Here is an 18502-nt window from a genome sequence, read left to right on the forward strand (position 1 = left end):
CAGATGCGACCTGAATCGCATGACAATGGAAATAACATTGCTTTCAATTGAGTCCGTTCACATCAATACCGTACAGCTGCAATGTGACTTTGGGGAAGGGCCCTGTGCTACTTTCGTGCGATGTTGTGGTCCTTAGACTTCAATGGAAATGCATCAACATGGGGACAAAATGCCCTCCCATGTTAAGGGCATGTGTCCTGGTATGGTTCAGAAGGGGGGGGGTCTGCTCCCCCTGTCCCCCCTCGCCCTTTCCAAGCCTGCCGGGTAGCGTGTTCGGATAAGTATCTGGTATGAATGCTGGCAGGGGGGACTTAGCCCCTTAGTTCCACCAGAGGGAACACTTAAGGTCTCATACCAAGACATTTTGGACAATTTCATGCTCCCAACTTTGTTGGAACAGTTTGGGGATGGCCTCTGACTGTTCCAACATGACTGCGCACCAGTGCACAAAGCAAGGTCCATAAAGACATGGATGAGCAAGTTTGGGGTGGAGGAACTTGACTGGCCTGCACAGAGTCCTGACCTCAACCCGATAGAACACCTTTGGGATGAATTAGAGCAGAGACTGCGAGCCAGGCCTTCTGGTTCAACATCAGTGCCTGACCTCACAAATGAGCTTCTGGAAGAATGGTCAAACATTCCAATAGACTCACTCCTAAACCTTGTGGACAGCCTTCCCAGAAGAGTGGAAGCTGTTAACTGCAAAGTGTGGGCCAACTCAATATTGAATCCTACAGACTAATGCTGGCCATACACTATACGAAAAATCGGCCGAAAAATCGTTTGTATGGACACTTCGTTCGTTTTTCGGCAAGTTAGTGGGTACAAATCGATAATCGTTTGTGACGTTTTTGTGGAAAAAAAACGAACGGCATGTTTGGAAAATTTCTGCCGAACGTACGATAAATTGCAAGGTTAATGTGTTTCCCGTCCGAACTGCCTGCATTAGGTATATGTAAAAAAACGAACACAAAATTATTTATTCATGTCCACTGAACAGATTATCGGACATTATATGATGGCACGATCGTTTGCGGTCACGGTCGAACGTTCGTTTTTCGAAAATGGGTTCGGCCGATTTTCTGTATAGTGTATGGCCAGCATAAGACTGGGATGCCATCATAGGCATGTGCACGGGGTGTGCCTGAGCACACCCTAATCACCCGGAGCTGTCTCCTGACAAAAAGTTCTATTAAACTGCCCTCCGATCCAATTCGGCCAGATGAAGGGAACGGATCCCCTCCTGTTTGTTTTTATTAGATCAAAGGTAGCTGGGTGTAAAGAGACATAAGTCCGTTTATAGCTGACTGCCCATAGAGGAGAATGAAGGATCCAATCGGGTCCTCCTGAAAAACGGACAGGTGGACCTGATCGGACTGCTCGTGTGAAAGGCCTAAAGTGTATTTGTAGCGAAAATTGCAATCCTAACCAAAAATGTTTTTGTGTATTATTTTTTTTTTTTTTTTATTCAAGTTATAAAATAACCAGAAATTCACCCAATGGAAGGAAAAGTATCATCTTAGAGGCAACCTGGATATACAGAAGTTGTAGTAAAGGTAGAAATACAAATGACAGCTTGAGGTGAGCTCCATTTTCTTCACTATCATTAGGTTACAATGAACAAGTGCCCAGTCATGGTGGTCATAAGCATTTCACTAACAACATGTATGCAGCCATCAAATGCGCTCTGCAATGACAGCCCAATTATTATAGGAGATACTTGAGCCTTGTAACATATTACGAACACGGAATTTGTCAATGCTGCAAAGTAATACAGAAAAAAAAAAAGAAGGAACGAGAGAGAAAGGTAATACAATAAAGAAAAGGAAATAGTAGTAAAAAGAAGAATGTGCCAGAACTAGTGGAGAGGGTGCTTCTGAAGCCTCGTCAATTTACCAATAGACATTGAATCCAGGGATCCCACATCTTGTCAAGTTTGGTTTAATTATTTTGGTGGCTACATCCAAGTTTCTCATTAATCATAATCCAATTTAGTTTTTGTTTAACGTAGTCCAATACCACCATTGACTGGTTCCAGCATCCTGCAATTGACAATCTTACTTGCCAGAACCATGTAGGAGGCTCCGCTGTATTTAGGGATTTCAGTATCATGTTTCTGGAAAAAGGGTGATTTGGAAACACGTACTCCTGTTACTGACCAATTTAAATTGCAAACAGAACCTGGTCACTTTGGGACCACCAATTTTTTTTTTATTATTATTGTTTTTTTACATTTTGGAAAGGTTGGGGAATGGTTAAAACCCCTGCTGTTTTTTTTCTCTTTTTTGCTGCTATCTGCATCCTGTTGGGAGATTTCCCTTCACTATCTGTCAGAGACACAACTGGAAATAAAAAGAATTTTAAGATTCTCCTCACTACCTCTTCTGGTAACAACTGTGGAATTTTGGATTTTCTGTCACTTTCTGTCCCATGGGACACAGCACAGCAATAAAAACTAACAGAGCTCATTTCTAAAACTACACAAAAAGTTTAGGCTTTACAAACTGAGACATTGGGGTTTATTTACTAAAACTGGAGAGTGCAAAATCTGGTGCAGCTCTGCAGTGAAAACAATCAGCTTCTATGTTTCATTGCCAAAGCTTAATTGAACAAGCTGTAGTTGGAAGTAGATTGGGTACTATGCACAGCTGCGCCAGATTCTGAGTGCACCAGTTTTAGTAAATCTACCCCAATGTGCATAAAAGCCTGGCTGAAATAAATTGCTTCACTGTAATGGAATAGGCTTTTATTGTAACTTTCTCTACCTGTTACTGCATGATTCTTTCATGTCATTACCATGCAAGGTTCCTTCCCATAATCCCCTGTGATTATAAACATTGAGCTAGTGGTGTGTAGGAGAATACAATTGCTGAGCCATCATAGTTTCTACCCCTTCTTCTCTTACCATAATAGCCTGTTTATCTCTCTTTTTATCTATCTATTTGTCTTTAACGCTGGGTTAATGATTGGCGCTGCCTCTTTTGTGGCAGCCCCTGGCTGGCATCCTGATGTTTACCTTTCACCCAGCTCAGCTTTTACACCAGTAAGTAAAATATAAAATCTACCGGGACTACCGTTTAGAAAGTTTATGAAGTGTTTTCAGCCGTCTCCCTTTCCAGTCTGTTGCACATGTGCTTCTAGGATATGGGAAGGAGACGGGACTTCTGCTTCCCTCTCCACACCTGCCTGTCCTATAGGCTGTTCTCAATCATGTTACACTGCTCTGTTTATTTGCCAAAGTGGGCGCTTACATGGCATTGCTCTTTTTAGTCTCGTCTGGTCTGGGAAAAATTCCAGTCCTTTTGCCTGCTGGTTTAACTCTCCTGGAAATTACTTTAGACTATAATTAGAATGCAGATTATTGAAGAAGAGGAAACTGACCGACTTCTTGTGGAAATCTCAGTCTATTCCGTTTTTTTTTTTTTCTTTAGAAGATTGGTGCAAAGCACTATTTCTGCTTAAATGGCTGCATGCTTTTTGTGAAATTTTAGAAAAAAACTAAACTTTTTTAATTTTATTATTAAATGAATAAATAGATAAAATACGGTGTTGATTTAAAAATCAGCATTGTAGTATTGTACCCTTTTTAACTCCTTGTTAGCTGCTTAACCAGTAGCTCTTCATTTTGCCACTTATTTCCATTTCCACAAACACTGACATTGAATGGAATTCACTGAATTATATTTAACTCTTCTAATCCTAGGTATCCGGTTATTTCTGAAAGATATTTGTTCACTGGAAACACTAAAGATTAACTTAGATCAGATTATCTGCCTCAAAGTCGCAAGAGACACTTTATGTTCAGTTGCTTAAAACCTCTAAACTCTTGCCAACTTCTTTTTTTTTTTTCTTTTAGGCCCCTTTCACACTGGGGCAGTTTGCAGGCGCTATTGCGTTAATAATAGCGCCTGCAAACTGACCCGAAAGTGCCGCTGCTTTGTCTCCAGTGTGAAAGCCCCGAGGGCTTTCACACTGGAGCGGTGCGCTAGCAGGACGGGAAAAAAAGTCCTGCTAGCAGCATCTTCGGAGTGGTGAAGGAGCGGGGTGTATACCGCTCCTTCATCGCTCCTGCCCATTGAAATCAATGGGACATCGCGGCTTTACTGCTGGCAAAGCGCCTCTGCAGAGGCGCTTTGCGGTGGTTTTTAACCATTTCTCGGCCCCTAGTGGGGGGTAAAACCGCCCCGTTAGTGGGCGAATACCGACGGTAAAGCGCCGCTTACAATAGCGGCGCTTTACCGCCGACGCCGCCCCCGCCCCAGTGTGAAAGGGCCCTTAGTGTTAAAGTGGCAAGGTAATAAATATCCTTATTATTGCCTTTAAAAACAGGTATTACATTCATAACCAAAAATGTAATATGCTGCAGTTTACTAATCCTTAAATGTAGTGGCTGCATTTATTTTAGGCTTTTTCCATCTGTTTTCACCTGGTGACCTGGCCAGCAACACACCTCTTGTATTAGAGTGCCCCCTCTCTGGATGAAGGATCACAGGGGCACCTTCCTTTGGACTGCAGCATTGTCAGTCTGGGGGGAGGGGAGTGTTAGATGTGTTAGCAGATTTAAATACACTAACAAATTGAAGCCAAACTACAGCTCACAGTGCAATTACACAAGCAGTTACAGCAACATTATTTTTTATTCTTTTGGGATAAAGGTTTTTACTCAAATAAAAGCTGATCATTATAAACACCCCTGCAAGGTGGTAAATGGTTTGTCTCAACACTCCTAACTGCTACATTTACAGGAGAGCTTGTACTGTTGAAAAACAATAGACTTGCTGGCTGGGTCACCAGATAAAAATAAAGGAAAAAAGAAAACAAATGCAGCCATCACATCTAAGAATTTCAAAGCTGCAATATAATAAATGTTTGCTTTTGGGTCTAATACTGCGTTAGGAGATCTCACCTCACAGTAGCACCCTGGTACACTCAGTATCTAAAGCCTAGTACACATATGTCGAATGTCAGGCAGGATTATTATTATTATTATTCAGGATTTATATAGCGCCAACAGTTTACGCAGCGCTTTACAATAGAAAAGGGAGACAATACAGTTATAATATAATACAATACAATACAATACAATACAATAGGATTAAGAGGGCCCTGCTCAGAAGAGCTTACAATCTAATAGGGTGGGGCAGGTGGTACAAAAGGTTGTAACTGTGGGGAATGAGCTGGTGGAAGTGGTAGGAGATTAGTTGGAGACGTGATAGGCTTTCCTGAAGAGATGAGTTTTCAGGGATTGCCTGAAGGTAGCAAGAGTAGGGGCTAGCCGGATAGATGGAGGTAGCGAGTTCCAGAGGATGGGAGAGGCTCTGGAGAAATCCTGGAGACGAGCATGGGAGGAGGAGATGAGAGAGCTTGAAAGCAGGAGGTCTTGAGAAGAGCGGAGAGGACGATTTGGGTGATATTTGGAGACAAGATTAGTGATGTAGCTTGGGGCAGAGTTGTGAATGGCTTTGTATGTTGTGGTTAGAATTTTGAATTTAATTCGCTGGGTGATTGGGAGCCAGTGTAGGGATTGAAGTAGAGGGTTGGCAGACACTGAGCGGTTGGTAAGGTGGATAAGTCTGGCAGCAGCATTCATGATAGACTGAAGAGGGGATAGCCTATGGAGCGGTAGGCCAATGAGAAGGGAGTTGCAATAGTCAAGGCGAGAGATAACAAGGGAGTGAATGAGGAGCTTGGTGGATTCATTTGTTAAAAAAGGGCGAATTTTAGAGATGTTACGGAGGTGAATTCTACAAACTTTTGACAATGATTGGATTTGAGGCTGAAATGACAAGTCGGAGTCTAGGATTACACCTAGTACCCTGGCGTGAGGGGAGGGACTGATGGTTGCATTGTTGATTTTGATGGAAAAGTCATGGAGGGGGGCACGGGCGGGGGGGAATATTAATAGCTCAGTTTTAGAGAGATTTAGTTTAAGGAAGTGGTGCGACATCCATGCTGATATGTCAGTTAGTAAGTTAGTAATGCGAGAGGAGACTGAAGGAGTGAGGTGAGGAGTAGACAGATAGATTTGGGTGTCATCAGCGTATAAGTGGTATTGGAAGCCGTGGGCAGTTATTAGGTGACCAAGGGAGGTGGTGTAGATAGAGAAGAGAAGGGGTCCAAGAACCGAGCCTTGGGGGACCCCCACAGAAAGGGGCAATGGAGAGGAGGAGACAGAGTTGTAGGTGACACTGAAGGAGCGCTGTGATAAATAGCCAGAGAACCAGGATAGAGCAGAATCTCGGAGGCCAAGGGAATGTAGTTTATTGAGAAGGAGCGGGTGGTCAACAGTATCAAAGGCCGCAGAGAGGTCAAGTAGTAGGAGTATGGAGTACTGGCTGTTGGTTTTAGCAGTTAGTAAATCGTTAGTGAGTTTTAGTAAGGTAGTTTCCGTGGAGTGCTGCGAGCGAAAGCCAGACTGTAAGGGGTCAAGAAGGTTATTTTCATTGAGGTAGGAGCTAAGACGGTTGTAGACTAAGCGTTCTAGAAGTTTAGAGGTGAATGGGAGTAATGAGATGGGTCTTAAGTTGTTCAGGTCGGTAGGGTCCAGTGAGGGCTTTTTAAGAATGGGAGTGATCTGTGCATGTTTTAGAGGGGAGGGGAAAATGCCACTAGAAAGGGAGAGATTGAAGATGTGGGTGAGGGAGCATAGGATAGAAGAAGAGGGTGACCGTAGTAGTTGTGAGGGAACAGGATCCAAGGGACAATTGGTTAGGTGGGCATTCGAGAAAATTTTTGTAACCTCTTCCGTAGTAGCCAATTCAAAAGAGGAGAGGGTTGAATGTGCTGCTGGGCAAGGTATGATGGGTGGGGAAGATGTACGCACAGTGGAGATGTCCTCACGAATTGCATCGATCTTGTCTTTGAAGTGATTGGCAATCTCTTGGGCAGTGAGTGAGTTAGTGGGTAGAGGGGGTGGTGGACGAAGCAGAGAGTTAAAGGTTGAGAAGAGCCGACGGGGACTGGATGACAAGGAATTAATAAGAGAGACAAAGTAGGCTTGTTTGGCAGCATGGAGGCATGAATTGTATTTTAGAAGGGCAGATTTATATAGGGTGAAATCTTGCAGGCATTTGGTTTTACGCCACAGTCGTTCAAGAGCACGGCAATGTCTCTTGAGATTTCTAGTGTTGTCAGTTTGCCAGGGTTGTAACGGTCGGGGCCTAATTCTGCGTGTGGTTAGGGGAGCAAGTGCATCTAGTGATGATGAGAGTGAACTGTTGTAGACAGAAGTGGCCAGGTCAGGACAGGACAGGGGAGAGATTATGTCATATAGGTTGTCAGTAGCAGAATAGAGAACAGAAGGGTTAAAGTGGCGAAGGTTTCTACAAGTAATTGTTTGCTGCTTGGAGGGATGGGTGGTTGGAGGCAAGGATACAGTGAAAGTAATGAGGTTGTGATCAGATAGAGGAAAGGGGGTGTTGGTGAGGTTGCCAGGGTTGCAGAGATGGGAGAATACAAGGTCAAGGGTATTACCATTGGAGTGAGTGGAAGTATGTGTCCATTGGGTTAGGTCAAAAGATGAGGTTAAGTTGAGAAGTTTAGCTGTAGTTGGGCTGTTGACATTGACAGGAATGTTAAAGTCACCAAGAATAATGGTGGGTATTTCAGAGGAGAGAAAGTAGGGTAGCCAGGCAGCAAAGTCATCAATGAAGCGCGATACCGGTCCTGGAGGCCTATAAATTGCTGCAATCCTCAGAGAAATGGGAGAAAACAGACGAATACAGTGCATCTCGAAAGAAGAGAGGGATAGAGAGGGAGGGACAGTAAGGACTTGGAAGGTGCTTTGTGGGGACAGAAGGAAGCCAACTCCACCTCCTTTCTGTCTGTTGGGTCTGGAGGAGTGAGTCCAATGGAGACCACCATGGGAGAGGGCAGCAGGAGAAGCTGAGTCAAAATTTTGCAGCCAGGTTTCTGTTATGGCCAGTATGTTCAAGCCATGAGAGATGAAGAGGTCATGTACAGATGTTAGCTTGTTACAGATGGAGCGGGCGTTCCACAGGGCACATGAGATTGGTGGGGTGCTTTGAGGAAGTAGGGGGATAGAAATTAAACTGAGTGGATTGCGGTGGTTGCCAGAGGGGGAGGGGTATTGGATATGTGGCTTGCATTTGGAAAATGGCGGACCAGGATTAGGAGAAATATCACCTGAGACTAGGAGAAGGAGGAGGGTGAGGAAGGCAAGGTGGGAGTAGGATGTGCATGAGCGCACGTGTCTAGTGGCCCTGGAGTTTATGTCAGCATGTGGGTGCAGCAAATGCAGGAGATGATGGGTGCCATAGTAGGGAGAGGGTAGGAGTGAGGGTGATATGTGCATGCTGCAGGGAAGAGAGGAGGGGTAGAGTAAAGATAATTTGAGGATAGAAGACACCAATGTGAGAAGGAAGAGAATAAGGAGCATGTTAGTGGCTAGAGAGTGGGAAACTAACCTAATATAAAATAAATTTCAAAGTTGGTTTGCTTGTCGTCTTGCAGAGTGGAGCAGAGTTCCTGTTGTTCATGCAGCTTTAGTTATCCTGCTTTCGTTAAACTGCGTCGGTGAAACTGCGCATCACTCGTGACAGAGCCACTCAGGAAAGAGCCATGATGTCTGCGCCATGCCCCTGTCTGCGCCACCCCATAAGCTGCCATAAATTTATAGACAGCCAGGATCGGCTGGTTCAATAGAAACCGGCCGACATTCGGCCAGTGTGTACTGCAGCCGGTCCAACAGAAGCTGGCTGTTTGGCTGGCTTCTGTCAAAGGGGCATGACCGAAAAAGGTCTGCTGACCGACTCCTGATCAGATCTCTCAGCCAGTGTCTGAGAGCGCTGACCGGAGTGTTCTGGTGGGGGAGGTGGGGTCATCCTCCTGTCAGAACACAATAGAACAGCAGGGGAGATAGCTGTACTAACATCGCATGGTTAGTACAGTGGCTCCTCCTGAGCTGTCAGTCTTTTTTTCTCGTTCAGCCCTGCTGGGTTGAACGAAAAAAAACTAGTAGTGTGTACTAGGCATTACCAAGTTAGAACGTGAGGGCAAAGTTCCCTAATGCAGACACAGACGACAATAAAAACCTAGCAGATAATTCTAAGCTTTTCCTACTCCACCCAAAGATAAATATACATTTTTTTTCTGGAGCAAAAGGTAAGGCTGGACTTAAAGGCTAAGTTCACCTTTGTTGACCTTCTTTTTCTAAATTCCAGCTCCCCTATGTACCAATAGATCATTAATGTACTACTTTTTCAGAAATAAAAGAGCTTTCAATTTATTCTGCACACGCTTCCCTCACTCTTCCCATGGCTGTTTAAAAAACACGTCTTCATTAATTCTGCCTTACTTCCTGGAGAGATTTTAGGTCTTGACTAAGGATGAGCTCGGGCGTGTTCGCGCACTCCACGTGCAGAGCCCGCCAGGAAGTCGGCACGGCACTGCGCTAATTACAGGCAGTGAGACATTTTCCCCATGTGCGGCTGCAGAGATCGGGAAATGTCTCACTGCCTGTGATTAGTGCAGCGCCGTGCCGACTTCCTGGCGTGCTCTGCACGTGGAGTGTGCGAACACACCCGAGCCCATCCCAATGGCCCGTACACATGATACAAATATTGTACGAAAACGGTCGTCCGAGGAAGGATCGTGCGATTTTCCGGATCGCGTGTACACTACTTTCGATAGCCGATCATGACCGTTCATCCGATCTTATTCGATCGGGCAAGCACGAAAATTTTCCTCGTACGATTTCAGATCGTACGATTTTCGGTTAGTCAGTATAGTTGTTGTCCGAAAATTTAATACAAATACATTACAACACATGACATCACTTCTGATTTTTTTTTTTCTGTCGTACGAGAATTTTCGTGACTTTATTTAGTTATTCAATTTCTACTTGCGACTATTAAGCGAAAACGGTCGTACAATCGGTCGTACGATATTCGGATCGTGTGTACGAGCCATTAGTCTTGACACAGTTAGGAGTTGACCAGCTGACCTCATTAGCACACACCCTGCATTGTCTACACTCCTACCTACCACCCATTTCCAGGTGCATGTTTTTTAAATGAAATACAGTCAGTGATTACTGTTCTCACTAAATACACAGGCATTGATTTATTTATTTTTTTTTTATACCTTAACTTTCATTTTGCATAGATCGTTCATTTGGCAGAGTGTACTGAGAGATCTAAGGGAAAGTGTACAGAGATTGTACAATCAGTTTGCATAGTGTATAGCCATCTTTATACAAGTACATAGGAGGGAGTGGATGGAAATCACGTTCCCACATTTGTTTTTGTTTTTTTGTGGGGGGGGGCGTTTTGGAGCAGTTTCACTTGTCACGCATTGGGCAACCCATCCATTTGGATGGGCTGCCCTACACGCCCCAAAGATGCTCCAGAACTGTTTTTTTATGGTGGAGCGTGGTGCGTTTTTTTTACTGTGAATTTTAATGCAGCGCATTTCTAAAATGCAAGGCAAAGCATGCATTTTCTGTGCAGTTTGCAATGCATTTGGAAACGCACAGATGTGAATGGAGCCTCATTATTCTTGTGTAAATGCACAAGTTTTTTGGCTAGTTTTTCCTGTCACACACATAGGGCAGCCCGATGATTTCAATGGGCTGCGCTACATGTGGCTCATGGGTTGTTGTATTGGCTTGTTGTGGGTTGCACATTTTTTACTGCGTATTTTGCAGCGTTTGCCACTCGTTTTCTTCACATGGCAAAATGTGTGTTCGCTTCTGTGTTTGGTGCGCTGTTAACAATTAATGGCACTAAAAGCGCAACTAGCTAATTTTAGGTGTATAAAGATGACCATACACTGTCACAATCAGATTGTATAATCTCTGTACAATCTCCTTTAGATTTACCAAAGCTATATAATAGGAGACACCTATCTAGCCAATCACTGTATATCCTAATCAGGCAGGCCCTTTCACTACATAGTTGATGGTAGATATAAAGGAGATTGTACAGATTGTGAAAGGTAGAAAAAAAGTCAATGCCTCTGTATTCGGAGAGAACAGTGAACACTGATTGATTGCATTTCATTTAAAAACATGCACCTGGAAGTGGGTGGTAGGTAGAAGGGTAGATGATGTAGGCTATGTGCTAATGAGGTCAGCTGGTCAACTCCTTCCTGTGTCATGACCTAAAGTCTGTCCAGGAAGTAAGGCAGAAGTAATGGAGAAGTGTTTTTAACCAGTGCAGCCCCGGAAGAATTTACCCCCTTAATGACCAGGCCATTTTTTTGTGATACGGCACTGCATTACTTTAACTGACAATTGCGCAGGCATGCAACGATGTACCTCAATAAAACAAATGTTCTTTTTTTTCCCCCACAAATAGAGCTTTCTTTTGGTGGTATTTGATCACCTCTGCAGTTTTTTTTATTTTTAATGCTATAAACAAAAGAAGACTGACAATTTCGGAAAAAAACACAATATTTTTTTTACTTTCTGCTATAATACATATCCAAATAAAATGTAAAATAACAAATTTATTCATCAGTTTAGGCCAATATGTATTCTGTTACATATTTTTGGTAAAAAAATATCCCAATAAGCGTATATTGATTGGTTTGCACAAAAAGTTATAGTGTCTAAAAAACTACGGGATAGATTTATGGATTTTTTAGGGGGCTGTGACATTGCGGGAGACAAATCTGACCCTAAGTGACACTTTTTCGGGACCAGTGACACCAATACAGGGATCAGTGCTAAAAAAAATGCACCGATCACTGTATAAATGACACTGGCAGGGAAGGGGTTAACTACAGGGGCGATCAAAGGATTAAATGCGATCCCTCAGTGTGTTGCTAATTGTGTGCGGGAAGTACTGACAGGAAGAATACAGAGATTGCTGTTTCTGATTACTAGGAACAGACGATCTAAATGTTCTCCCCTGTCAGAACGGGCATCTGCCTTGTTTACATGGGCAGATCTCTGTTCTGACTCTCATTGGGTCCGCTGGGCACGCGCATCTGCTCCTCCCCCGTCCGCCCGCCCGCCCGCCCACCCTATCTATTGCATGAAACAATGAACAGGTCAGTGTTGCCAACCTACCAGACTGACATTTACTGACACAACACCCAATATTTCCTGGCACAGCCAAGTTTTTACGGGCATTTTCCAAAAGTTACAAAATTACAGTTTTAAGTGCAAATTTCGGTATTTAGGCTACAAACAAGTAGAATATGCAAATAGCAATGTGATTTAAGGTAGATATTATGGCAAAAGCACATTTCTTATTTTATTTTTGATATAGTTATTAAGTAGCTAAGGGACAGGAATCAGGAGGGCAAGAAATTAGAATGGGCAGGCACATGCATGAATCTGACTCTTACAGTGATACTGACAGCAGTGTGCAGCAGACACGACACGTCCCCTCCTGAGTCACGGTGACAGTTTCTCTCCACGCTAGGTGGTCCCTTCAGTCCAAACAGCACTGACAGCTCCTGACTTGCCTTGCTCCCATCCTGCAGACCTGCATATGAGGCTTCGGCACTCCTTTCGGCTCCCTTGCATCATGACATCACACAACGCATTTAGGCACCGCCTCCGCCAGACCTGACCCCCACCGGTGCTGCCTGAACACACTGTAGCAAGCACTCGGATGGTCTTAGCCAGCTCCGGACTGGAACTGCGCATGCGTCGCAGCCATATTTTTTACTGGCAACCTTTTATTGTCACTGGTATTTACTGGCAGGAGAAAAGTGCCTGTTTTCTACTGACGGTCAGTAAAAATACTGATGGTTGGCAACACTGGTACAGGTATGTTGTTTTGCGCAATAGAGCCGCCCTGCCGCAAAACAACGTACTGTGGTTAAACAGCCATGGGAAGAGTGAGGTAAGCATGTATAGACTCATTTTTTTTATTCCTTCAAAAGAAGTACATCAATGGTATTTTGGTACATAGTTGTAGAAATACATAGGGGAGCTGGAATTTAGAAGAAAAAAAAAAGGTGAACAAAGGTGAACTTAGCCTTTACATTTTCAGAGAGTACAATATTGTCCAGCTTTATGTTTGCCAGTTTGATCTGGATGACTTCAGGCGGGCGAATATTCCTGGATTTGCCCAAACCTTTAAAAAAAAAAAAAAAAAGGTCCCATGTTATCTATGGGAACCCATGCAACAAGAATTTCCTCTGTTCCACTGAGTGTAAGCAGTGTGATGTTTGGCATAAAGTTGGTGGACAAAGATACCAAATTGTTCAATGTCATGTCTAAGGGCTCTTTCACACGGGGCGGATCAGTGAAGATCCGCCCCGTGAACACCCGCTTGCTGAGCAGGAAAATGACAGGTCTGTCGCTGCACACTGTGACGGACCTGTCAGAGCGCCGCTCTCCCCTATGGGGGATCGGATGATGACGGACCATAGAGTCCATCGTCACCCGGTCCGATCCGAAAACGGATGGAAAAGTAGGGTTTTCCTCCGTTACACTTTTCGGATCGGAGCGGGTCGGATGTCAGCGGACATGTCACCGCTGACATCCAACGCTCCATAGGGATACTTGTATGTCCGTTTTTCATCCGAAAACGGAAGGATGAAAAATGGACATACGGATCCTCCGTGTGAAAGAGCCCTAAGACTAAATATTTGCAGCTTTCAAATGTGCAGTTAGACATAGGTCTTCATAACCTGAGATTTTTGAGATTTTTAAGTTTTTTTTTTTTTTTTTTTTGTGGGGACCCAGGAGTGGAGCAGCAGCTGGTTTGTTACTTTGCATGGTCTGGCTCAATATACCGTAATGTATTTTCAGTTAGTTCACAGGAAAGCTTATTTTTTGGTTTGTTTATTTGACTGTTGAGCCTACGGGTAAAGGGCCAGTTCATACCATAGAAACACAGTCCGGATACGTCCTGAATGCTTTTCTGCATGCGTGTTTTTTACGTGTTTCCAGTGCATTTTTGATGCATTCTGGTGTATTTTTTCCCCTCTTCTTTTCCTCACCCTAAATAAGGACATGTGTGTTCCACTGAGCTTCGGGGGCGTTTTAGGTGCGTTCCGGTGCATTTTGATGCATTTTACCGCATTCCAGTACAGTTCAATGCAGAAAAAATGCAGCATGTTCTATTTTTTCTAGAACTGGAGCACCCTGGAACTGACCACATTGCTGTGAACTATGTCATTGAAAACCATAACCTACTGTCCATGCATTTTTATGCAGAAAAAATACGCACTGGACTGCATGTGCTGTGAACTGGCCCAAACTGTAGTTTCTTTACAAGTTATTTTTTTCATATAATAGAAATCCGCTTTATTTAAACATTGGTAGGGGTTTGTGGTAGGTGTTTGAAAACTATTTTTTTTCTGTGTGTGTAACTATTTATATACACTACAATGAGGGAACCATATTTACTCATACAGTAACTTGAAAAAGTATTTATACCCCTTGAAATTTTCCACATTTTGTCATGTTACAACCAAATATGTAAATGTATTTTATTGGGATTTTATGTCATAGACCAACACAAAATGGCACACCATTGTGAAGCGGAAGGAAAAGGATAAATGTTTTTCATAATGTTATACAAATAAATATGTGAAAAGTGTGGCGTGCATTTGTATTCAGCCCCCCTGAGTCAATAGTTTGTAGTACCAACTTTTGCTGCAATTACAGCTGCAAGTCTTTTTGGGTAAGTCTCTACCAGCTTTGCAGAGATCTAGATCGTGAACTTTTTGCCCATTCTTTGCAAAATAGCTCAAGCTCTGTCAGATTGGATGGAGAGTGTCTGTGAACAGCAATTTTCAAGTCTTGCCACAGATTCTCAATTGGATTTAGGTCTGGACTTTGACTATGCCATTCGAACACATGAATATGCTTTGGTCTAAACCATTCCATTGTAGCTCTGGCTGTATGTTTAGGGTTGTTGTCCTGCTGGAAGGTGAACCTCCGCCCCAGTCTCAAGTCTTTTGCAGACTCTAATGCCGCGCACACACGGGCGGACTTTTTGACCGGACTGGTCTGACGGACTTTCCGACAGACTTTCGAACAAACGGACTTGCCTACACACGATCAACCAAAGTCCGACAGATTCGTACGTGATGACGTATGACCAGACTAAAATAAGGAAGTTGATAGCCAGTAGCCAATAGCTGCCCTAGCGTCGGTTTTTGTCCGTCGGACTAGCATACAGACGAGGCGGATTTTTCAACCGGACTCAAGTCCGTCGGAAAGATTTGAAACATGTTTTATTTCTAGGTTCCTTGGATTTTGGTGAAAAAAAGTCCGCTGGAGCCCACACACGATCGAATTGTCCGACGGAGTCCGGTCCGCCGGACCAAGTCTGCCGAAAAGTCCACTCGTGTGTACGCGACATAACAGGTTTTCTTCTAAGATTGCCCTGCATTTGGCTCCATCCATCTTCCAATCAACTCTGACCAGCTTCCCTGTCCCTGCTGAAGAAAAGCATCCCCACAACATGATGCTGCCACCACCATGTTTCACAGGGGGGTATGGTGTGTTCAGGGTGATGTGCATTCAGTTTTCCGGCACACTTAGCGTTTTGCTTTTAGGCCAAAAAGTTAAATTTTGGTCCCATCTGACCAGAGCACCTTCTTCCACATGTTTGCTGTGTCCCCCACATGGCTTCTCGTAAACTGCAAATGGGACTTCTTATGGCTTTCTTTCAATAATGGCTTACTTCTTGCCAATCTTCCATAAAGGCCAAATTTGTGGAGTGCATGACTAATAGTTGGCCTGTAGACAGATTCTCCTACCTGAGCTGTGGATCTCTACAGCTCCTCCAGAGTTACCATGGGCCTCTTGGCTGCTTCTCTGATTAATTCTCTCCTTGCCTGGCCTGTCAGTTTAGGTGGACGGCCATGTCTTTGTAGGTTTGCAGTTGTGCCATACTCTTTCCGTGCTCTGTGAGATGTTCAAAGCTTGGGATATTTTTTTATAACCTAACCCTAACTTTATTCCTGACCAGTCTGGTGTGTTCCTTGGCCTTCATAAAGCTGTTTGTTCACTAAGGTTCTCTAACAAACCTTGGAAGGCTTCACAGAACAGCTGTATTTATACTGAGAATAAATTACACACAGGTGGACTCTAGTTACTAATTAGGTTTCTTCTGAAGGCAATTGGTTCCACTAGTATTTAGTTATTATATTTATTTGTAAAAAAAAATTATAAACCATTTGTCATTTTCCTTCCACTTCACAATTATGTGCCACTTTGTGTTGGTCTATCGCATAAAATCCCCAAAAAAATACATTTACGTTTTTGGTTGTAGCCCGACAAGATTTTGGAAATTTCAAGGGGTATTAATACTTTTTCAAGGTACTGTATGCAAGCTTTTCTGCCAGCTTAGTAAAGATGCTTAGTAATTGTGCTTTGCTGTTTCTCTCTGTCAGTGCGAGTCTATGGATCGGGTCTGATTTGACTAAAATCACTCTGTGTGGCTTGAATCTCAGCAGTTGTTAAGGGAGCCCGAGTGATTCTGAGCAATTGCCAGTATATAAATATACTGTATATTGTCCCTAGGGGGAGGCTATCATATCTGTATATGCATCAAAGTAATAGAAATATTGAAAGTCATAAATGTAAAAATCTGAATGTTACAGAAGTAAATGTCATAATAGACCTAGTGCACACTGGATATTATAAAAAAAAGCCCCCTGAACACCAGTACTGCTGGCAGGAAACCACGGCAGAAAAATGCACATTTAGCAACGTCAGCATTTACAAGCGTTTTTTTTTCCACTTCCCTCTGCTATTTTTCACTCCCAGTTTCCTACATTGTACTTATGAATGGTAAAATATTCATTTTGTCAGCACCATTTTGAAAGCAGAGAGAACACTGTAGTTTTCAGGAGCTATCTGTGTTTCCTGGCTGCATCCATTTTGGATCCCACTATCCAGAGAATAGATGAGGCCACGCTACTGGAGGAGAGAACCAGCCATCGTCGCTTCTGGACCCATCCCTTGATTTTGCACGTTCTATAATCTGGATACTTTGGGAACATGTACGTGGTGCTGCATAATTATCCCAATAAATCCTTTAACTTTAGGCACATATCCATGACTTCTTTTGATGACCTTCTATAAAGGCTCAGACCACGACTTACCAGAAAGGACATACAGATGATGATGAGAGTTTCACCTGAGGAACGTCTCTATATATTTTTTATTGAATTTTTTTTCGCTTTTTATGCTTTTTTTTTCTCACGATTTTTTTTCTTTCTTTTTTTCTTTCAACATTTATTTTTTATTATTATTCGCCTATATTGTTTGCTATTTTTTATACGTGGAATTTTTTTTTAAGTTTGTTCGTATGTATATTCTTTCTCTCAATTGTATATGGTTTTGATGAAAATATGTTGTATTATAGGTTTCTGGACAAACTTTTGTGTCTACACGCCATTACTTCCTCATGGGTGTCTCCATGCTTGCCAAATTGACCCGGGAAACCTGCTTGGCATTGTGGAAGGAGTTGCTTGAAGTGGTGATGCCTGAGCCAAAGGAAGACATGTGGAAAGCAATTGCAGATGAGTTTTGGGAGAAGATACAGTTTCCCATTTGCATCGGAGCCCTTGACAACAAGCACATCAGGTTGAAAAACCCTCCCCAGTCCGTATCTCTGTACTTCAATTACAAAAAATGATTTTTCCATCGTCTTCTTTGGCTGATGCAAGCCTCCGCTTCATAGGTGTGGCTGTTGGAGCCTACAGCCGCCAAGGTCATGCAGGCCTCTTCAGAGAGTCTGCCATGGAGCATCACCTATATGAAGGACACGTTCATATTCCCCCAGCCAGGCCTCAGCCATGCACAGCAGAGCCGAGTCTTCCAATGGTCTTCATGGTGGATGAGGCTTTTGGACTGGTTGAGAATCTAATGCGGCAATGAAGTGGTTAAAGGATAAGCCACACGCAGAAAATGTTTCAATATCATCTCAGCTGTGCCTATTGGGTTGTTAAATGCGCATTTGGCATCTGCACAGCAAAGTGGCGAATACCCTTGTTGCGCATGCAGCTGGATGTAGAAAAAGCGATTAGTCATACCGGCCTGCTGTGTCTTCCATAACTTTCTTTGTAAAAAAAGGAAGAGATTATGGACTTGCATTCCACTGCAAGGGTCATGACCATTTGCATGCAGTTTGTGGATTTCTGTGTTTCACCTGAGGGTGAAGTGTCCTGGCAGGATCAATATGTGTAATGTTATCTGTTGACTTTACATTTTCTCAGCTTACCATCCTCAAAAAAAAAAAAAAAAAAATGTATATCTTTTCTTAATTTGAATAAAATTTTTAAAAGTTATCTTTGTTATTTCGTTCTCTTGTGTCTCTTAGCATATTTTTTTTTAATGTTTGCAGAAAATTGGCCATTATCCACATACGCATTCTGTGCAAGGTAAAGCATACAGTCTGCTTTGGTGATCCAACACAGAGGAAGGAAGGAGGTAGTAGAAGGTTCTGCTTTGGAATGAGTAGGTGGGGGAAGATGGTATGAGGGGGATTTGGCACTGCTGAGGTCCCAGGGTACATGGGAAGACCTTGAAAAGCAGTTCTTGGACATCCTGGGGGTGGCC

At 43.2% G+C, this 18502-nt stretch overlaps 1 protein-coding gene and 1 long non-coding RNA gene across 4 annotated transcripts in view; both read left to right on the plus strand.

Moving 5' to 3' along the window:
• GPSM1 (G protein signaling modulator 1) overlaps nt 1-18502 on the plus strand; it is an 811168-nt gene that overhangs the window by 105304 nt on the left and 687362 nt on the right. The window lies entirely within an intron of this gene.
• On the plus strand, nt 807-18231 carry LOC141108240 (uncharacterized). Its single transcript, XR_012236037.1, has 2 exons — nt 807-3043; nt 17307-18231. It is a non-coding gene; the product is annotated as an uncharacterized lncRNA (long non-coding RNA).

This window comes from Aquarana catesbeiana, linkage group LG09 (genome assembly GCF_042186555.1).
Source record: "Aquarana catesbeiana isolate 2022-GZ linkage group LG09, ASM4218655v1, whole genome shotgun sequence".
NCBI lineage: Eukaryota > Metazoa > Chordata > Amphibia > Anura > Ranidae > Aquarana > Aquarana catesbeiana.